The sequence below is a fragment of the Odocoileus virginianus genome, chromosome 1, assembly GCF_023699985.2.
Source record: "Odocoileus virginianus isolate 20LAN1187 ecotype Illinois chromosome 1, Ovbor_1.2, whole genome shotgun sequence".
Classification (NCBI taxonomy): domain Eukaryota; kingdom Metazoa; phylum Chordata; class Mammalia; order Artiodactyla; family Cervidae; genus Odocoileus; species Odocoileus virginianus.
In genome coordinates this window covers 56,508,660-56,532,018 of record NC_069674.1, presented here as the reverse complement: position 1 = coordinate 56,532,018, position 23,359 = coordinate 56,508,660, and the positions used below count along the sequence as shown (strand labels likewise).

Below are 23,359 nucleotides of genomic sequence, written 5' to 3'. Positions count from 1 at the left end.
CCCCTCAAAAAAAAAGAAAACCAGAAATGAAGAAAGAAGGAATCATTTGCACACAGTGGTTGAAGGGCTGGCGCTTTAGATGGCACAATAATGGCAGGACAACCCAGATCCATTGGAGAGAATGTTGCTGAGCAAGGAGCTACTCTGATGGTTGCATCAGACTAGAATCCTAAACCCATGCTTCCTAATCTAATCGTTAGAAAGAAAGTAAAGTGGCTTTTTCATTTTTCAAAACAAAAGCATAGCTTGCAACACCAATAGTACCCTTCCTTAGAACATTCTAATTTTTTTCTCTAAAAGCCTCTCAAATATTTCTAAATGACAGAGTGTGAGGTCACAGAGTTTCTTTTTGTTTATTTTTGTAGGATAATTTTGTAGGTGAATTTTGTAGGATATTTTGTAGGTGAATGAGAAAGATGAAATAGGTCATGTATAAACTGTGGTTTCCAAACTATACACGAGAATCTAGTCTCATAAATTAAAGCAAAGCTTTATGTCTAAAATATGCCACAATAAGATAATATTAAAAGAAAAAAATCTAGATATGTAAGTGTCCAATGACAGGCAAATGACTTAGCTATGGTCCATCTATAACTATTAGACAATTATAGAATTATGCTTTCAAGTCATTTTAATGGTTTGCAGAAATGTTCACTATATGATGCTAAGTGAAAGAAATGTAACACAAAACTACTTACCGTGTTTTTTTATTTATATGTATATCTGTTCAGATGTATACACAGACACACATACTAACACTGGAAGGAAACACACCAAATTGTCAATAACACAGTTATATCCAAATGAGACCATTAGAGAGGATTTTTATTTCTTCTGTATTTTTTCAATCTTTCCACGACTAATGTATTTTACTATTAAAATCAGAAAATAAGTAAATAGTTTAAAATGCCTAGCCTGAGCTGAAAAGATAGCTCAAGTCATCAGCCGGACAAATATGGACTTATGTGATAGAAATTTAACAAGATTTGTAAAAGCCCATCTTACCCCCAGATCTCTTTCACTAATAACCTTCAGGTACCCCAAATTCCTAAGATTAGAATTCATTCAACAGTAGTTGAATTCACCTGCAATGCGGGAGACCTGGGTTCGATCCCTGGGTTGGGAAGATCCCCTGGAGAAGGGAAAGGCTACCCACTCTAATAGTCTGGCCTGGAGAACTTCATGGACGGTATAGTCCATGGAGTCGCAAAGACTTGGACACAACTGAGCAACTTTCACTTTCAACAACAGTAAACTATCTCAAGCAAAGAGTATGTATTTATGACCCCATTTCTTTTTTCTTTAATGAGTATATACTTGAATATGTATTTACTTATTATTTACTTATATTATTATACAAGTGTTGGGGCTTCTCTGATGGCTCAGGTGTTAAGAATCTGCCTGCAGTGTGGGAGACTTGGATTTGATCCCTGGGTTGGAAAGATCTGTGGAGGAGGGCATGGCAACCCACTCCAGTATCTTGCCTGGAGAATCCCCACGGACAGAGGAGCCTGGAGAGCTACAGTCCATGGAGTCGAAAAGAGCCAGACATGACTGAGCATCTAAGCACATACACAGACGTGCTGGGAACTGACCCAGTCCCATTTGTTCACAATCATAGGTTCTTTTTCACAGAGAATGGTAGGCTCTAAAGGTGAGAAGTCGGTGATAGTGAAGGACTCTTCTTCCCCACTGCCCCCACTGTGGGTATCTGGTACAACTAAAGCAGGTCTCACAAGAACTTTAGCTCAGAAGACAAAGATTTATTAGTAGGTACAAATAACATCACACTTACTTCTCTTAACTCAAAGAATTGTCCTACAGGACAGAATAAAATCCTAAACCTAGTGAAAGAAATTGTTAGTCACTCAGTCATGTCCAACTCTTTGTGAATCTATGGACTGTAGCCCGCAAGGCACCTCTGTCTATGGAACTCTCCAGGCAGGGATACTGGAGTGGTTTGCCATTCCCTTCTTCAGGGGATCTTCCTGACCCAGAGAGCAAAGCCAGGTCTCCTTCATGAGCCACTAGGGAACCCAATATAATATTTCTAATCAATTCACATATTTCAAACATTAATAATCTTACTAAGGGAATATTATTTCTAATGTCCATTATGCTAAAAAATAAATATTTGAGTCCCATCTGGGGTACCAAAAATTTTTTTTTTAATTTTAATTAAAAAAATAAAAAATAAACACCTGGAGAACTAGTTTCTCCAGAGTAGGGCCTTCTGATTAGAACTTCAATGGTAACTGACTGTTTCTGGAACCCTAACCTTGATTAGGATATATCAAAGATTAACAGATATGCAGATGACACCACTCTTTTGGCAGAAAGTGAAGAAGAACTAAAGAGCCTCTTGATGAAAGTGAAAGAGGAGAGTGAAAAAGTTGGCTTAAAGCTCAACATTCAAAAAACTAAGATCATGGCATTCAGTCCCATCACTTCATGGGAAATAGATGGGGAAACAGTGGAAACAGTGGCTAACTTTATTTTTCTGGGCTCCAAAGTCACTGAAGATTATGATTGCAGCCATAAAATTAAAAGACGCTTACTCCTTGGAAGGAACGTTATGACTTATGAAAGTATATTAAAAGGCAGAGACATTACTTTGCCAACAAAGGTCTGTCTAGTCAAGGCTATGGTTTTTCCAGTGGTCATGTATGGATGTGAGAGTTAGTCTATAAAGAAAGCTGAGCGCTGAAGAATTGATGCTTTTGAACTGTGGTGTTAGACAAGACTCTTGAGAGTTCCTTGGACTACAAGGAGATCCAACCAGTCCATCCTAAAGGAGATCAGTCCTGGGTGTTCATTGGAAGGACTGATGATGAAGCTGAAACTCCAATACTTTGGCCACCTGATGGGAAGAGCTGACTCATTGGAAAAGACCCTGATTCTGGGAAAGATTAAGGGCAGGAGGAGAAGAGGATGACAGAGGATGAGATGGCTGGATGGCATCATCGACTTGATGGACATGGGTTTGGGTGGACTCCAGGAGTTGGTGATGGACAGGGAGGCCTGGCACGCTGCGATTCATGGGGTCGCAGAGTCGGACACAACTGAGCGACTGAACTGAACTGAAAGATTAACTTATCAGCCCTAAGGTATTGATTAAAGCTAAAACACAGGCACAATTAACTAATTTATAATACATTGTAGATCATATAATGATATGCACTTACTTGAAAAAAATTCTGAAAAAAATAGCCAGCAAATTATTATAAGTGATTTTCTCCAAAAAGAATGGAATCAGAAGAGGGAGCATTTTTATTGATATTCTCCTATTTTATTTGAAGTTTTAAAATATTACTTTTATACTGTATTCATACTAATAAGAATGTCTAAAGGATGACATAAATGATAACAGAAATTTACTTATCTGAATTAATTAAAGATTTACCCCTACTCACCTTCAAAATTACACAGCAGTGTGCTGGAAGTTTGCAAAAGCACATAATGGTCAGGAAAATCCCCTGGAGGAAGAAATGGCAATCCACTCCAGTACTCTTGCCTGGAGAATCCCAGGGACAGAGGAGCCTGGCAGTCTACAGTCCAAAGGGTCACAAAGAGTGAGACACAACTGAATATGCATACACACACACACAGTCACACGGGATGGACAAGATATGTATAGAGCATTTTCTGCTGGGAATTTCTAGCCTATCTGAAATTGTTTAGTCTCTAAGTCATGTCTGACTCTTTTGTGACCTCATGGACCACAGTCAGCCAGGCTCCTCTGTCCGCGGGATTTTCCAGGCAAGAATCCTAGAGTGAATTGTTGTTTCCTCCTCCAGGGGATCTTCCCCGCCTGGGTCTCTTGCATTGCAAGTGGATTCTTCACCTCTGAGCCACCAAGGAAGCCAGGAGCATTAAGTAACCTAAATGATAAATAACTTAAAATGGATTTTTTAAGCAATTTCTCTCTTGCTTTTCTTACCTCAGCCTTACACCCCTGCCTCTCACCCTGCATCCCTCAGCCCCATTAGAGATGTTCATTCACTGTAGTGAATTTAAGATTTTAGTGGAAACATTTGCGAAATTGTACTCCTTTCTATTAATATTATCATCCATTAATACTTGTTATGCATTACTATGGCCTTCCCTGGTGGCTCAGCCAGTAAAGAATCTGCCTGCAATGTGGGAGACCTGGGTTTGATTACTGGGTTAAGAAAATCCCCTGGAGGAGGACATGGCAACCAGTATTCTTGGCAACTCCAATATTCTTGCCTGGAGAATCCCTGGTGGAATTTGGTGGCCTAGAGTCCATGGGGTTGCAGAGTCAGACACAACTGAATGACTAAGCACAGCACACGAATTAGTATGTGATCAAACAGTTACCTGCAAGGGTCAAGGAATAACTGAGAAAAGGATGGAACTGGTGGCAGGTGGTGGTTAAGGAAGTGGAGGAAAAAGGAGAAAAATAACCTGGAATTCAACAGATAACTGAGAACAGGATACCCCAAACCTTGGGATAGCCCAGCCATTAGCCCTCTAGCAACTAGAGCTCTGAAAATGTGTGCCTTGGATCTAAATTGAAGGAGTGATGCAGAAAGGTCAGAGAGCCTTAACACCAAATGATTTTATGTCACAACTTATCCCTCCCCAGGAAAAACAGAGGTACAAATTCAACAGCTATGTCAGTCATAAGATTTACTGCAGATGATAAACATCTGTCAGCTTGCTTGTATCCAGCAGAAGAGCTGAAACTACAGTCTGTGTTCAGATAAATGAAGATTTGGAAGACATTTACTTTATCCTGCCTTTTGCTTACTTAAGCATCATGCAGACACAAAAGACGCCACCAGAATTTGCTTAGACAATGCTGAACACAGCGAGAAGGGAGGGAGAAAACCACCATGAAATATTGCTACTTCCATTGCTATTCTGGAACCATCATTTCACATTGTGAATGCTTGCTGCTGCATATGAGGAGCAGGAGCCTTTCCTGATCCAAAGGCCTTGGCAGGAGTCTTCATTTATCAGGGAAGGAAAATGCATAATTCAAAATGAAAGTCACCTAGCCCTGATAAGTTGAAACAAATGAAGCAAAACTTCATACTCTGGCTCAGCACCAGCGAACCACTCCTGTCCCTCCAGAGAAGAAGCCTCCACCCTTTTCTCCCTTACTATCGGACCCTGTAAACCTAGTGAAAGAAGAGAGAAGGAGGTGGGGAGCATTGTTGGGTTCATAATATTTAACTGTTTTTTGTGTGTTTGACTTCAGTGGTTTTAGGAAGTGTATCTCTCTCACTTGCTCTTAATCTCTCTTCCTGTCACTGCAGAAGGAGAGCTTTCATTCTGCACCGCCTGTGTCCGAAAGATTACAAACCACTCCAGAATGTCTGCTTCCTTCTTTCTCCTGGCATCCCCCTTTTCTTCCCCTTTCTTTTTTACGGCAACTTCTTTTCCCAACCTCCCTCCCCATCAACCCAAAGTTTAACTCAAGCAGCTGGTGCATGATAATGAGTCATCCTTTCATCCATCCCCCATCTTTTTGACAAATATTTATTTATAGTCTGTTATGGGTGAGATGCTTGAGAAGGGAGGAAAGGCATCCTCCTGTGTCCCCTTCTGCAGCTTATATTCCTGTGAGATTCTGAAAACTCTGCCCCCAAAGTGACTGTAAACAGTTTGCAGCTGTGATCTGTGTAGATCTATAAAGAGAAAGTATTACATAAAAATTACAAATCTATTCTAACAATGCTCAGTGATTCCTGGTTGAATGCTACCCTCCTCCTTCAGCAGCTAAGTCAAATGAACCAGCAGAGCAAATATGATCTGGTGGCCATGGCAACATACATTCCTGCTTTGAACTTGTCAATCCACCACAAGGAAATCACATTAACGGGATGTTTTTCTGCTACAAATAGCTTTTGTTTTCACATTTCAATTACAGAAACAGATTTTCCTTGATTTCTAAATTCTTCAAAGACCTGGGCAAAAAAGAAATAATAATAACAATAATAATGTTGTTTCAAAAATATTTTTTGAAATTCCAATTAGCCTTTTAGTTGAGGAAGGAAAGGTAGAGAAAGAGAAACCATCTATTTATCCCTGTTTTTTTCCCCACCATATAACTTGGACAATCAGAGATATAGTCAGATACTCTCTAAGCAATTTGCTTCTTAGTCTTTTTAAGATCATTTCCTCATCTGTAAAAATAGAGTAAACAATATCTGCCTCATGAGAGTGTATAAGGTCTAGTTAATGCTTGCAAAGTTCTAAGGATAATTGCTAGGATTATGAATTAATGTTGCTGGTTAATGCTGGATAGGGGACCCTTGGTTTCACCGGAGGCCCTTAGCTACTCATTCAGTTATTAACGCCAGAAAATGCTCCTTTTATCTAAGTTTTATTGCTTAAATGTGGACCATGGCTGTAGAAGTTTATCAACACATTTTATGAGAAATTAGTAAGTTCATAAAATGGGCTAACTTAGGACTAATTTCTACCATTGATAAAGCTGAGGAAATAGGAGATGGCACCTATGTACCACTGTGCCCAATAGGAAGCCCAAGGAAGACAAAATTGGACAATGAAAGGAAAAGAATCCATGAACATTTATGCTGCAGGTTTCAATAGTCTTTATTCTGACCACAAAACTAGCCATATGATAAAAGAAAACAAAAATTAACCTCTTGCAAATGAGGATTGATAATCTCTGAGTTGTGAAGGTCTAGCTCTGTAACTCTTTCCATCTTTTCATACTGATTTTTGAAGAGAATAAAAAGGACAAATCTGTACAAAATAAAGAACACATTTGCAGGCCTTGGTGTTACTCACTTTGCCCACCTGTAGGCACAGAAGATAAAAAGAGGATGAATATGGCCCAGAGCTCTGGGCCCTCTGCATTTTCAGGGTTTTGTTTTTGTTTTTGTTTTTTTTCTCTCTCTAATGTTTATTTTTATTCATTTATTTGACTATTAGTTACAGGACGTGGAATCTTCCATCTTCACTGAGGCATGCAGGATCTTTAAATTGCAGCATGGGAACTCTTGCAGCATCTGGGATTTATTTCCCTGACCAAGGCTGAAACCCTTTGAGTTGGGCTCTTAGAGCCTAAGCCACTGGACCACCAGGGAAGTCCTTTGTTCTTAGTTTTTAAGAAGAAAAGCCAGTGCCTCAGGATTTTGTTGATGGAGGAAACTGAACCAGTTTCAGCTACTTCCTGATAGTCAGTGCTATCTGACTGCTTCCAAACCAGGCCCCATAGGGTGCAGAGAGCAGTAAAAAGTAGCTAACCTCAACTAAGGTTGAGGTTTAGTCACTCAGTCATGTCTGACTTTTGTGACCCCTGGACTATAGCCCACCAGGCTCCTCTGTCCACAGGATTTCCTGGCAAGAATACTGGAGTGGATTGCCATTTCCTTCTGCAGGGGATCTTTCTGGCCCAGGGATTGAACCCATATTCCCTGCATTTCAGACAGATTCTTTACCACTGAGCCACCGGGGTTATCAAATCAAAACTTGGGTCTTCTCCCCAGTGAAGCCTGTTTACTAACACTGCAGTGTTTATTGCAGGGCACCAAGCAAGGAGTCCAGAGCAGCTAGTGCTCAAAACAGCTGAATTCCCCATGGGTTTCTGGGAAGCATTTTCAAAGGCCAGATGAGGGGAGGGAGTCCCAAGGTCAGTGATCAACTTGTGTACAATTCCCTGATTGGTTGATTGTGAGGTAACAGGGCAGTGTCACAGAGGTTAACATTATCAATCCTTAGTCTCCAATAGGCCTGGGGGCTATGTGCACTGTCATCAAGTAGTTAACATCTTCCATTTGGTGGGGGCTTTAGTTTCTGTGAAGCAACTCAAGAAATATGCATTAGATACTATTACCTTAGGTACTAAGGTAATATGCAAAGAGTATGCAAAGGTACACAAAGACAGTCAGACATAACAATGACTACCACATTTCAACAATCTTAGGCACTTAGAAGAGAAACAGCAGAGGACCTGGTGGGAGGCATCTGTTCTGGGAAGACCACATAGGGTCCTGCCTTGTTACACTCCACTCAATTCTTCACACTCACAACTTGCTCTTCTGAGTCCTTGAAGAAAATTATGGGCTGGTCTTGCAGATATTCATGTCAGTATAGGTAATAAAAGTCTTGTCGGTGAGGATGTGGAGCAATTGGAATCTTTGTGCTTTTTCGCTGGTAGCAATGTAAGGTGGTGCAGCTGCAGAGAAAAACAGCTTGGCAATTACACAAGAAATTAAACAGAATTACTGTATGACCCAGCAACTTCACTCCTAGGTATATACCCAAAAGAATCAAAAGCAGGAGCTTAACAGTCGGCCAATGTTCATAGCAGCATTATTCATAACAACCAAAAGCGGAAGCAACCCAGGTATTCATCAACAGATGAACATGTGGTATACACATATAATGGAATGTTATTCAGCCTTAAAAAGGAAGTAAGTTCTGACACAAGCTACAACACGGATGAATCTTGAAGACATTATACTAAGTGAAATAAGTCATTCACAAAAGGTCAAATACTGTATGATTTCACTTATATAGAGTATACCCAAATAGTCAAAGCAGAGAGACAGATAGAATAGTGATTACTAAAGGTTGGGGGAAGGGGGAATGGGGTGTTATTATTTAACGGGTATAGAGTTTAGATGAAGAAAAAGTTCTGGAGATGGATAGTGGTGACAGTTGTACAACAATGTGAATGTACTTAATGTCACTAAACTGTACACTTTTATATGGTTAAAATGGTAAATTTTATATTATATATATTTAACCCCTCTAAGCATATTGGGCAATAGAATATCTTGCCAAATTCAATACTAAAAGTTTATTCTTTATTCAGTTTTACTACCTCCAATCCCACCCCAGCCCCTACTTGCTCTATCTGCAGGTTAGACAGCCTTAAGATCAGAAAACTTTGAACGTGAAGCCCAGGATACAGTGGTCCCCTTCATCTTCCTTGCTCTAGTTGCTATTACCCTCTGGGGCCCTTAAAGGGAGACCAAAGTGAGAGGAGAAGGATGAGTGGGAAGGAAATTCTGGGTCCAGCTGTCTTTTTGCCTTGGAGCTCAATGAGTTGAGCAGATGGCCAAAGAGAACTGCTTTGTGGAAGGCTTTGGTAGACTCTTCTGAGATCACTCCTCGTGAGAAACACACACAAACAGAACTCTTCTCTGTAGTTCTCTTGATGCTGACGGACTCTTCCAATAGCTTCCGTTTGACTTCTTGCTCAGCCCCCTAGTTCCCAGTTCCCAGTCAAGAGGTGGGCATTGGAAAACGGGATCAGAACCAGACTTGATCTTGTCTCAGCACATCTGCCCTTTGCAGGCAGTGCTCAATATCTACTGGGTTGTGACCAGCCTTTGAAGCCTCTGTCTTCCTCTGAAGCAAAAGCAAGAGCTGCATTTAGTGTTTGTTCTAAGAGGTTTTTGTTTGCTTGTTTTGGACTTTCAGTTAGATGTTCAATGATGCATAAGTGAAATAAATAATACCCAAGCATGTTATGGGGGTTGTGGCAAATAACTCCCAAAGAATGCTGGAAGGTATGAACACATTTGTGTAAGTAGCATAGAGGTCTTCTGAGGAAAGAAAGACTCAAAATCTCAATCTTTTGTCTCAAGATTCGGTCAATGAGACATGTGACTACATTGGTGGCTTAGTTGCTAAGTCGTGTTCAACTCTTGGGATCCCATGGACTGTAGCCCGCCAGGCTCCTCCATCCATGGGGTTTACCGGGCAAAAATACTGGAGTGGGTTGCCATTTCCTCCTCTGGGCAATTTTCCTGACCCAGGGATCCTGTATTGCAGGCGGACTCTTTACTGACTGAGCTACTAGGCACTAATCAAAGGTGTGTGCCAAGAGGTCCCTGTGATTAAAAAATCACTGAAAGAGGAAAAGAGCCGGGAGCGGGTCCAGCACCAAGTCAGGGAACCAGCGGGGTAACAGTCAGGTCTCATCCGAGGCTGACTCCAGCATTTCTGCTGGCAGAGCTCTGAAGATCCCTATCCTTGGAGAACTGTGAAACTTGTGCTTAATTTTCCCCAGGTCTATGAGCCCCACTGTGCTATGGAATATTTAATTTACTGAAACATTATTATTTATTAACATATTATACAATTTAACCTTTAGATTAAAAGGCATGTGTTAATATTCATGATTTCCAATAAATAGGAATCATTAGATGAGATAACTTGGAGCAAATGAAAGACGTAATCCATAACCCAGGAACTGGTGATAGAGACTTCTCCTCTGTAACACCACTGGTCTAAACCTGATGAAGTACCAGGAGGTACTCACTTTTCAATACACATGCAATGAAAGGTGACATGAAAGAGATGCTGCAGCTGGTAGCTTCCATCCTGCTCACTGCCAGAATGGCAAAGTTTCATCTGCTCTCCTAGAGATCTCACTAACTCCTAATCCCTTTCTTCCTCATAATTCCATGAGGATGCTAGCTAGAGCTAAAGTTACCCCAAGTAATATTTTTAAGGAGGAGAGTTGATCTCCAAGAAGAATGTTCTATACCAGGAAATCCTTAGACACCAGACACATAAGAAAGATCGGCACCCTCATGAAACAGAAATATTATTAATAGGTGAGGGAGTGAAGAAATTGTTAAAGACTCAGGGAAATCCTGCAATAAATATATGGTTCTTTGTAGTGTCTATCACCATGTCCTCCAAGTTTATTGAACACATTGAAATATTGTGGAAATAGCCATGACACATCAGTTTGGAAAATCTTTTAGCAAATTATGGTGCCAGAATAGCTAACAGCCACCTGGCTGAGAGGTGGCCCATGACCTTTGCCCTCACAGAATTTTGGTGAGAATGAGATAAGATGGTTGGTATGGAAGTTTCTAGTACAGAAGGAACAGTGAGTAGGAACAATGAGTACAGTATTAGAAGAACCAAAATATGAATCAAAATCCTTATGAAGAAAAAAGACATTGAAAAGGTGTCCTGATAAATAAATCAGGAATGCCCAAGGAAGTGAGGCCTCATGTATCCTGTGTGTCCAAAACAGGGTAGTGGATACTGATGAGCAAAATGGGAGGAAATAAAGGAAAACCTCAGCTTCCTGACAGTGAAACTTGTGGTAGAACCAGTTTTAACCTCTGATTTTCCTGCTCTCCCCACTTCTGACAATCCCCTCGTTCTCTTACGGCCCAATCCAAAGGCTAAAAGCTTGCACAAGGCACAGATGCTAGCTAACAATAAAAATAAAGCAATGGAACACAGAAGGAAAAACCCTGTAGGATGATATTCATTTCACAACACACTGCAGCACCCAGGCAGTCCATGGCTTTAAAGCAAAGCAAGGCCTCCATCTAGTGGAAACGTGGAGGTGTTTGACATTGCAAATGCTATTTGCAAATGTTATGAAACCCTCCTCCACCCTCCATATTAAATTTGGCAGCTGTTAAAGCTATATGCCAACTAAATCATGCTTGACAATCATATTTGTTTCTGGCTACTTAATTCATTCATTTAGTCCAGTAATAGATATTAACAACAGTATATTCCCTACAGCAAAGCAAACAATTACAAACATTTGTAATGCTCCAGCTTCTGCTGTATAACAAATACTAATGCATCAGTGAAAATAAATGAAAAAAAAAATCTGTCCTACAGGCAGTAGGTTAAATAGAATAAAGGTAATTTTTTCCTCTTGTCTAATAATAGTGGGAAAAAATGAAACATACAATCATTTTGAAGAAAGTCTTTTCACCTTTGGATGAAATATATTTTTTAATCCATCTAATTAAAACGAAGACTCCATTTTAAACTACAATTCAATCAATATATGTCAATTGCTTTTTATAAGAAATAATAGCAACAATAAAGACTGCAAAGTTACTCTTTATGTTATAGTTTAAGGTGGAAAATATTGAATACTTTAAAATATATGAAAAATAGCACCTGATCACCCAAGACACAGTCAATAAGTAAAATTAAATGTCTGAAAGTTCCTATCATTACTCAAAGTATTTGGGAAAAGAAAAAAGATGTGACCTGGAATCACCAATATATGAGCTTATCAACCCAATTGGTAATATGTTTCCATTCGAAATAACATTGAATTGCTTTTGCATTTTAATTATATAACAGAAACCGCAGAAGCTGTTTCAAATAAATTTAAAAATTTTAGAAGCTGATAGACAAATGATACACACATGCTTAGTCACTTCACAGAAGAAAATAAAGTATGTAAAGGTCAGAGAATGGGTGGGCTTTAAAGAATATGAAGACTAGTTAGAATCCTGAGAGGATAAATTCATGATCTTTCATGATGATTAGTGCCTTTTAAGATAACAACACTGAAATCAGATTGATTATATTCTTTGCAGCCAAAGATGGAGAAGCTCTATCCAGTCAGCAAAAATAAGACCGGGAGCTGACTGTGGCTCAGATCATTAACTCCTTATTGCCAAATTCAGACTTAAACTGAAGAGAGTAGGGATAACCACTAGACCATTCAGGTATGACCTAAATCAAATCCCTTATGAACATACAGTGGAAGTGAGAAATAGATTTAAGGGACTAGATCTGATAACAGACTGCCTGATGAACTATGGACAGAGGTTCATGACATTGTACAGGAGACAGGGATCAAGACCATCCCCATGGAAAAGAAAGGCAAAAAGGCAAAATGTTTGTCTGAGAAGGCCTTACAAATAGCTGTGAAATGAAGAGAAGCAAAAACCAAAGGAGAAAAGGAAAGATATTCCCATTTGAATGCAGAGTTCCAAAGAATAGCCAGGAGAGATAAGAAAGACTTCCTCAGTGATCAATGCAAGGAAATAGAGGAAAACAACAGAATGGAAAAGACTAGAGATCTCTTCAAGAAAATTAGAGATACCAAGGGAACATTTCATGCAAAACTGGGCTCAATAAAGGACAGAAATGGTATGGACCTAACAGAAGCAGAAGATATTAAGAAGAGGTGGCAAGAATACACAGAAGAACTGTACAAAAAAGATCTTCACAATCCAGATAATCACAATAGTGTGATCACTCACCTAGAGCCAGACATCCTGGAATATGAAGTCAAGTGGGCCTTAGAAAGCATCACTATGAACAAAGCTAGTAGATGTGATGGAATTCCAGTTGAGCTATTTCAAATCCTGAAAGATGATGCTGTGAAAGTGCTGCACTCAATATGCCAGCAAATTTGGAAAACTCAGCAGTGGGCACAGGACTGGACAAGGTCCGTTTTCATTCCAATCCCTAAGAAAGGCACTCCCAAAGAATGCTCAAACTACCACACAATTGCACTCATCTCACATGCTAGTAAAGTAATGCTCAGAATTCTCCAAGCCAGGCTTCAGCAATACGTGAACCGAGAACTTCCAGATGTTCAAGCTGGTTTTAGAAAAGGCAGAGGAACCAGAGATCAAATTGCCAATATCCACTGGATCATCGAAAAAGCAGGAGAGTTACAGAAAAACATCTATTTCTGCTTTATTGATTATGCCAAAGCCTTCGACTGTGTGAATCACAAAAAACTGTGGAAAATTCTGAAGGAGATGGGAATACCAGACCACCTGACCTGCCTCTTGAGAAACTTGTATGCAGGTCAGGAAGCAACAGTTAGAACTGGACATGGAACAACAGACTGGTTCCAAATACAAAAAGGAGTACGTCAAGGCTGTATATTGTCACCCTGCTTATTTAACTAATATGCAGAGTACATCATGAGAAATGCTTATTTAACTTATATGCAGAGTACATCATGAGAAATGCTGGGCTGGAAGAAGCACAAGCTGGAATCAAGATTGCTGGGAGAAATATCAATAACCTGAGATATGCAGATGACACCACCCTTATGGCAGAAAGTGAAGAGGAACTAAAAAGCCTCTTGATGAAAGTGAAAAAGTTGGCTTAAAGCTCAACAGTCAGAAAACTAAGATCATGGTATCTGGTCCCATCACCTCATGGGAAATAGATGGGGAGACAGTGGAAACAGTGTCAGACTTTATTTTGGGGGGCTCCAAAATCACTGCAGATGGTGATTGCAGCCATGAAATTAAAAGATGCTTACTCCTTGGAAGGAAAGTTATGACCAACCTAGATAGCATATTAAAAAGCAGAGACATTACTTTGCCAACAAAGGTCCATCTGGTCAAGGCTATGGTTTTTCCAGTGGTCATGTATGGATGTGAGACTTGAACTGTGAAGAAAGCTGAGCCAAAAACTTGATGCTTTTGAACTGTGGTGTTGCAGAAGACTCTTGAGAGTCCCTTGGACTGCAAGGAGATCCAACCAGTCCATCCTGAGGGAGATCAGTCCTGGGTGTTCATTGGAAGGACTGATGCTGAGCTGAAACTCCAATACTTTGGCCACCTCATGCGAAGAGTTGACTCACTGGAAAAGACCCTGATGCTGGGAGGGATTGGGGGCAGGAAGAGACGGGGACGACAGAGGATGAGATGGCTGGATGGCATCACCGACTTGATGGGCATGAGTTTGAGTAAACTCCAGGAGTTTGTGACGGACAGGGAGGCCTGGTGTGCTGCGATTCATGGGGTCACAAAGAGTCGGACAAGACTGAGCAACTTAACTGAACTGAAGGTAACAACAGGATGTCTTCAGAAATGAGGATGGAAAAGGGAGAGTTTGGGCCTAAGAGCACTCACTGAGGTGGGAGAGACAGGCCAAGAATAGAAGAAATGAGGGAATTCCCTGCTGTTCCACCCTGCGGGTGGTTAAGACTTAGCACATCTACCGCTTGGCTGAGGATTGGATCCCTCGGTGGGGAACTAATAACCCACATGCCTCAAGGCAAAAAAAAAAAAAAAAAAAGAAGAAGAGATGAGATTTGTAACTAGTAGGCTACTGCTCAAAGTGGATGCAAGTTGAAAAAGGAAAAGAAAGAAAGAAAATGAAGTCAGTTATATCCGACTCTTTGCCACCCCATGGACTGTAGCCTGCCAGGTTCCTCTGTCCATGGGATTTTCCAGGCAAGAGTACTGGAGTGGGTTGCCATTTCCTTCTCCAGAGGATCTTCACGACCTAAGTATCGAACCCGGGTATCCTGCATTGTAGGCTGACTCTTTACTGTCTGAGCCATCAGGGGAAAAAAATAACTCATAAAAATCCAGCTATGGTTATCAACAAAGATGAAATAGTGCTACTGCTGGTGAAAATAATGTCAAAAGGGAGAAATGCATGAACTTCATATGATAGAAATCCTCCAGGAAAAGCACAATTAGGGGTTTTATAGACACAGTTGTAAAGACTTGACACTAGTAATTAGTTCAAAAGTGACTTCAAAAGAGTATAAATGAACAAAATTCAAAATTTATGTTATACAATTGATAAACAACATTTTCTTTGTTCCACGATTTTCTGATACAAGTACATCATTTTCCAAATAAAATTAAATCTGGTTTGGATCTCCCACCTACTTGCTGATGGGATAGTAAATACAATTATTGGTGCACCTTGCCATCCTCTGAGAAATGTATGAGAATCCCAGGACTCAGATGGTGACAGCAAAACGGGGCAGGCCTGGCCCTTAGTCACATCTGTCTTCATCATCCACCTTCTGCTGCTTTATTTTTCCATCAAGCACTGAGCCTCTGTCCTCTACAGGACCCTGTACTATTTTCCTACTGTAGCTGGAACAAATTACCACAAATTTAGTGGTTTAAAAACAAAAATCTATTATTTCATAATTCTAGAGGTTAGAAGTCTGAAATGGGCTTTACTGGGCTAAAATCAAGGAGTTGGCAGGCCTGTGTTCCATTCTGGAGGCTCTAGGGGAGAATCCATTTTATGGCCTTTTTCAAACCTTGTAGAAACTGCCTTCAATTTTTGATGAGTAGCCCTTTGCTCCACCTTCAAAGCCAGCAATGACAAATCGAGTCTTTTTCAGGACACCATGTCTCAGATTCTTACTCTTCTGCTGCCCTCTGACCCATTCAAAGACCCTTGTGATTACATTAGGCTCTCCTAGATAACCCAGGAAACATCCTTAGGTAAAAGTCAGATGATTAACAACTGTAATTCAATATTCGACCTTAATCCTCCCTTGTCATCTACCTGAGCATATTCATGGGTTCTGGGAATTAACATGAACATTTTGGGAAGGCCATTATTCTATCTACTACAGGCACTATGAGAGAAGTCCCACAGTGTAATCCTCTCTAGTGCTTTCAAACCTTTTTATATCAGGAAACTCAGTGAAAATGAAAATATTTGATAGCATACTGGGGCAACTGGCTAACCCTGTCATGCCTCAGCACAATTTTGGGGAAGCAGTCTTCATTGACTGCAGGACTGGTCATAGGGCTTACAATAATGCCATTAAGACTGAGACTTAATAACATTATTAAGGCGATCAAACCACAGACCTGCATATGCTGTCTCCATGAAGTATTCCAGAACAATTAAGTGGGAGGGGAAGTTCTGCCATCTTTAATCTGCCACAGTTGCTTCCTTCCAGTCTCAGAGGATCCCTCTCTCCATGAGGCCAGCACACATTCACCTTTTTATCTAAGCATAAGAGTCAGACACAACTGAGGGACTTTCACACACACACACAAGCTTTCTTTTTCTTCCTGTCCTCCCCTTTCCTTCTCTGGGACAACCCAAGGTGGTTCCTCACTGCTCCTGACATTCAATGAAGGATTTTTGTGACAGCTGCTAAACCTCAACTACCTCAGTCTAACTAATATAAAAAGAAGACTTTTTTTTTGTTTGTTTGTTTCACATAACAAAGACCCCTGGGGAAGTACTGGCTTTAGGCATAGCTGGATCCAGGGATAAATGACTCTGGATCTGTTTATCTAAGCTTCCTCTATGGAAGCCCTTTCTCTGTTTCCATAACGTAGCCCTTGGCAGCATGAGGTTGACATCATTTTTCCTGTTAACAGTCTCAGCTGAAAGCACATCCTATAAATTTTCCAAACATGAATTCACTGAGATTTCCTTTGACTTATTTTATGATCAATTTTAAAATTTTCCAGAAGTGTTGAAAAAGATAGAATTCTTTTGTTTATTTCTAATTACCAAGTAGGGGATATTTTCAGTACACCATTATTATAGCTTTAAAGTAAAGTTTAAATTGCACATTTATGTCCCTGTGCACACAGCTCAAAGGGGTTTCGAGAAGGAAGATTTATCATTTTCAAAGTCTTTGAAAGAAAAGCTCACATATCCCCATTCAGTAATGAGTGTCTATATAAAAAGAGTTAACAGCTGATTTTAACTTCTTAGCTCAATAAAAGTTCTTTTAAACTTCCCCTTTGATCTTCTTATAAGTGAGGAGCCATGTCCTAGTTTTCTGAGTATCTAAAGATCCACTAGTATCAATATATAAACTAATTTTGTCTTCTTTCAAAAATAATTTCTTATGAGATATTATCTCTGACAGCTGAGACTATGGTATTTGAACAGAATATTACTTTCTAACACTATAATGTCTGAAAGAAAAATAATGAGAAAAAATTAATAGCAAAAGAGATGTTATCTCTTTTGGGGGGGGGGGAATCTGCTGGATGACTATGTTAGATTCTCAATGTCTTTATGAACAAGATGTCATTTATCTGGTATAATCAAAATGTCCCTATTCAGATTAACCCCTTTCTATGAGATAAATGAAAGATACTGTAATGTTTCCAAAAATCAAATTGCTGTGATATGCCATCTTATTGAGATGTCTAATTCATTCATTCAGTAAATATTGAGTATCCACTCTATGCCTGCCACAGGCCTAGGTACTTAAGACATATGAGTGAAAAAAACAAAGATTCCTATCCTCATAGAACTTATATTCTATCAAGAAGAGAAATGACAACATAAAAAGTAAGCAAATAAGATGGCATTTTAAAAAATGAAAAAAAAAGAGATGAAAGGAATGGGGAAGGTGGAGGAAGGAGACTTCATAGTATTAAATAGGATGGCCCAGGAGGTTCCAATGAAATGGTGACATCTGAGCCAAGAATGAAAGGAGATGAAAGGGTCGTCTGTGTGGTAGAAGAGTGGTCCAAAGAGTGGAAAAGGAAAGGAAAAGTGAAGTCACTCAGTCGTGTCCGACTCTATGCAACCCCATGGACTGTAGCCTACCAGGCTCCTCTGTCCATGGGATTTTCCAGGCAAGAGTACTGTAGTGGGCGGCCATTTCCTTCTCCAGGGGATCTTCCCGACCCAGGAATCGAACCTGGGTCTCCTGCATTGTCGGCAGACGCCTTACCATCTGAGCCACCAGGAAAGCCCTGAAGAGAGGGACGGGCTAGTGCAAAAGCCCTAAGGCGGAAGTGTGCCTGGCCTGTTCCTGAAAGATTAAGAAGCCCAGCCTGGCAGGAGCAGAGTGAACAAGGGGGGAAGGAGTAGAAGACAAAATTAGTGAGTTAAGGAGGAGGGTGGGCTGACTGTGTATGATCTTGTGGACAGTTACAAAGGATTTAGCTTCTACTGTTGGAGAAGGCAATGACAACCCTCTCCAGTATTCTTGCCTGGGAAATTCCATGGACAGAGGACCCTGGCAGGCTACAGTCCATAGGGTCACAAAGAGGAGGACATGATTGGGCCACTAAACAACAACGACTAGCTTCTACTGTGAATGAGAAGGAAGTAAATAGAAAACTTTAGGCAGAGAAATGTCAAGTTCAGACTTACCTTTTAAAAGGATAATCTTAGTTGCTGATTTGATGACACACTACAAGGAATAAAGAATGAAAATTTACCTTTTTCAACTATAAATTGGCACTTACCAAGAGCATTGCCAACGACTGAACAACAAAGGCGTTTGCCATCTGCCTCTATGAAGATTGAACCCAGGGCTGCTATGGCTGTTGACCTTCAACAATCCCTGAGGGAATTCAGGGTGGCGTGAGGCACTCTGTGTTCCAGGAAATCTAGTGGGACAGTTCAGTTGCTCAGTAATGTCCGACTCTTTGCGATCCCATGGACTGCAGCACGCCAGGCTTCCCTGTCCATCACCAACTCTTGGAGCTTGCTCAAACTCATGTCCATCGAGTCAGTGATGCCATCCAACCATCTCATCTTCTGTCATCCCCTTCTCCTCCTGCCTTCAATCTTTCCCAGCATCAGGATCTTTTCCAATGAGTCAGTTCTTCCCATCAGGTGGCCAAAGTATTAGAGTTTCAGCCTCAGCATCAGTCCTTCCAATGAATATTCAGGACTGATTTCCTTTAGGATGGATGGGTTGGATCCCTACTGGGACAGGTCTTTAGAAAGTTGGATGTTTTAGGAACAGATTTTATTATCTCAATCCTTCCGTCTCCTCATATCTAGAGAAGCACTAAATCCCTTCATGGTTACATCAGATCCTCATGACTAACAACAACAACAAAAAAAAAACTTTTGTAAAATGAGGGCTTCATGGTATTGAACTCCCCCTCCACCAAAACCTTATATATTAACCTTCCCCCACTGCTGCTTTGGCACAGTCTCTCAGAGCTATCTGAGATGCTGCTTCGCAGGCTGCAGTCCTCATTTTGCCCCAAATAAAACTTAACTTGCAACTCACAAGCTGTACATCTTTTTTAGTCAACACCTTGACTCACTAATCCACGTGTGTTATTAATATTAGGGTGATAAGAAGTTGTGAGATTCTGAAAATATTCTGAAGGTATGGCCAGTAGAATTGGCTATGGGGTAGGCTTGCAAGAGCAAGAAAGAAACCAAGAATCAACCTGAGCACCTAGCAGGATGGATTGACAATCAGCCGAGATGGAGCAGACTTGAGTTGGAATATCTTGAATTCTATTTTAGATATGCTGAAGAGAACTGTAGATAATTGAATATATGAATCTGAGTTTAGTACAGAATTGGCTTAAAGACAGAAATTTGAAAGTGGCAATATTATACTGATGACTTTAAAATCACAAAAAGAGGAAGAAAAGAGAGGTAACAGATGAAAGGGGAAGGGAAGAAGAAAAAGGAAGGGAAGAAAGAAGAGGGAGGAAGAAGAAAGAGAATAGGGAAGAACCAAGACTGAGAAGACACAAAGGAATGAAGAAAGAATCAGCAAAGAAAACTAAGAAGCAATCAATGAGGGAGAAGAAAAACCAAGAGTTTGGTGTTCTGGGAGCTCAGCCAAGATATATATTAAGGAGGAGATTGTTGAACTGTTTGTAAGATGAGGACTGAAAAGTGGCCAATTTATTTGTTATTTGACTATTTGTTATTTGTTTTTTGTTATTTGTTATTTGAGCAATGTGGAAGCTCATCAGCACCCCTGATGAGAGGAGTTCTGGTAGAGTTCTGGTGGGAATGGAAACTGTTTGGAGAAGTCTTGCTACAAAGATGAGCAAAGAAATGAGACAGGAATTGGTTGGAAAATAGGGTCAAGAGAAAAAGGTTTTCTTAACATAGGAGAACTAGCAATAGGTTTGTTTCCTAGTAGGAATTATTGAACAGAAAGCAAAAAACTGATAACAGGAACAAGAGGGAAGAATTTCTGAAGAATATTTTTTAATGTTCTGAGAGATGTGATCCAGTCTATGGTGGAGGGGTTGGCTTTAGGAGGGAACATAAGGAGTTTACTGATGAAAATGGGCTCATAGAAAGTCAGAGGACGTGGAGCAGCCTCTATAGAAGATGATGGGAAACTTGGGGAGTTCTTTTCAGAATACTTCAATTTTCTCAGTGAAGAAAGAAAATTGCCAGCTATAAATGAGCATGGATGCATTTATCTTTGCACTTTTTTTTTTCATCCAGGTGAATTTTCTGATTTTTCCAATACTAGTTTATTATGTACATATTTTTTATGTCATTTTCCAGGTGGCAAACCAACACAGAGATGTCAACGGGCATTCTGAGAATAAGAAAAAGAGGACTTTTAGGCTCGTATCCCTTAAGGTGCATTACTATGTATAATGTATCTCTTAAGTATATGTATTCTATCATGATGAACAAAATCTAACGTTAATCCAGAGCTTTGTAATGTTTATAACAAAGAAAGGCAAAGTAATACTATATACATGTGCTTTACACTTTCAATGACATGACTCTGTCTTCAAATCACTCTTCTAATAAATTTTCTCTACTGCCCATAGTAGTGCTATAAGGGACATTAATCCTAACACTTATTCATGGAAAACTTTTAAAGTTTTTAAAAGTTTGCCTTTTCCACAAAAGTATGCTCTTTAATTAGATTTAAAGGTATTGGTAGTCCAGAATTTCCATAGTATTACATGGAGTTTTTTTACCTAATTGGTCCAGAAAAATGCTCCTAGAAAAAGGGTTTTTTGATCATAGATTTTAGAAATGCCTCAAACTATATTTGCTTCTCAAAGCTATCCATGTAAAAAAAAAATTTTGAGAAGTCTTAGGGGAATAAAGAAAACTAGTGTTTCCCATACTTATTTTCATTGAACACACAAATAACACAGTTTATAGCTATTCTTTTTTTTTTAATATAGCATTAAGTAATACAGTCATTAGGCATACTTATTTTGATATTATTCCAATATTTAAGAAAATGAATGTGACTGATATATTATTACAGTGTAGACTAGCCTATTCCAACCAACATAACACCTCTACCTAAACAGGGAAAGAAACGGAGTGAAGGAACAAAAACTCTCTCTGAAAAGGAAGAAAAAATGTTTTTCTCTGTATCTTATATCTCTAATGTATGTGGGTCTTTATCCTGATGTATGTGTCAGGGAATGAGAATCAGTATTATATAAATGATAAGAATGAATACAAATAACCAAATAATTATGCATTAGCAAACACCAATTCATTCCATTTCTAATTATGAAACATGATGTAGAAAATAGTAAAATTCATTCAAAACAAGAAAATGTTATTGCTCTTTTAATAATACCAACATATTAATATATTTCATTGTCACTAAAAGTAAACTGTAAAATACCAGGGAATGATTTTAATGACTTTTCCCTAATATGTGTAATCATTCATGTAATTTTTCAAGTGATCAGTATTACTTGAAACTATATTTGAATAATAAGTAATTATGTTTAAAAAACTAAATAGTGGAAAGTTTTTTATTTTAAGCTGCTAATTTAGTGAGTGATAATTATATAATGTGTCATAACCCAAAAAAGACTACCATGGGCTTCTTTGAGATGTCAGCAGCACAGATTGGTGGGGGGAAGGTGAAAACAACGAGTTGGCAGGTGTAGATTTGACTCTCTCCAGGCCAGTAGTTAAAATTCAAAATAGGTATTCAAATAAATGAGGGAAATTGAGGTTTGACAGAGGAGGATGGGGTAGAATAGAAAGCAGTGGGTGCAAAAGATTTGATCAGGTAAATGAATCATGGTAACGACCAATTTTCACATGAAAAAGAATACAATAGCCTCAACTTTGAAGGAGACTTATATCTTTAATTTAGTGAACACCATTAGCATATGATTTCCTTCTTATATGCCTACATAATGATAAATATGAACTATTCAAAGATATTTTGATTTGTAGATGTTGGATAGGTGGCTAGATCTACTTAGTAATACACTAGCATGGTATGGAATTCCATTTTATACCTCAAAAAATCACAAATTCTTATATTATAGAAATTTGGAGTCTGTCCCAAATAGCTGAAACCACAAACATTAAACCTACCAATGCCAGGATTCTATAACATTTAAGATGAGGTTGGTTCCTAACTCAAAAATTCAGCTATCATTTTGGGGTACAAAGAGAAAAGCCCAATCTTCTTTTAAAATCTCTAATGGTGGGGTTTCCCTGGTGGTGAAGTGGTTAAGAATCCACCTGCCTATGCAGGGGACATGGATTCCATATGGGGTAACTAAGCCCGAGTGCCACAACTACTGCCATGAGCTCCAGGGCCTTCAAGCAACAACTGCTGAGACTGTGCGCCCTAGAGCCTGGGGCCTGCAGCTCCTGAGCCCACATGCTGCAGCTACTGAGGCTGGCACGTGATTCCCAGGCTCTGGAGCATAGGCTCAATAGTTGTGGCACATGGACTTCGTTGCTCTGTGGCATGCAGGATCTTCCTAGATCAGGGATCAAACCTGTGTCTCCTGCATTGGCAGACAGATTCTTCACCTCTGAGCTACTAGCTGCAGCTGCTGCTAAGTTGCTTCAGTCGTGTCCGACTCTGCGACCCCACAGACGGCAGCCTACCGGGCTCCTCTGTCCCTGGGATTCTCCAGGCAAAAACACTGGAGTGGGTTGCCATTTCCTTCTCCAATGCTTGAAAGTGAAAAGTGAAAGTGAAGTCGTTCAGTCGTGTCCGACTCTTCGCAACCCCATGGACTGCAGCCTACCAGGCTCCTCCATCCATGGGAGTTTCCAGGCAAGAGTACTGGAGTGGGGTGCCATTGCCTTCTCAGCTGAGCTACTAGGAAAGCCCCATTTTCTACTTCTTGGTCAACTTTGGCTGCCTCTTCTGAGATATCTTTGTGTATTCCTCATTTTC

General features: G+C 39.8%; 1 long non-coding RNA gene across 1 annotated transcript in view; it reads left to right on the top strand.

Annotated features, from left to right (window-relative positions):
* The window catches only part of LOC110135107 (uncharacterized), a 68,823-nt gene extending 47,848 nt beyond the window's left edge, over positions 1 to 20,975 (top strand). The window contains exon 4 of the long non-coding RNA XR_002313266.2: positions 20,731 to 20,975. This is a non-coding gene — a long non-coding RNA (uncharacterized lncRNA). The remainder of the gene's footprint in view (positions 1 to 20,730) is intronic.
* The last annotated feature ends 2,384 nt before the right edge of the window (positions 20,976 to 23,359 follow it).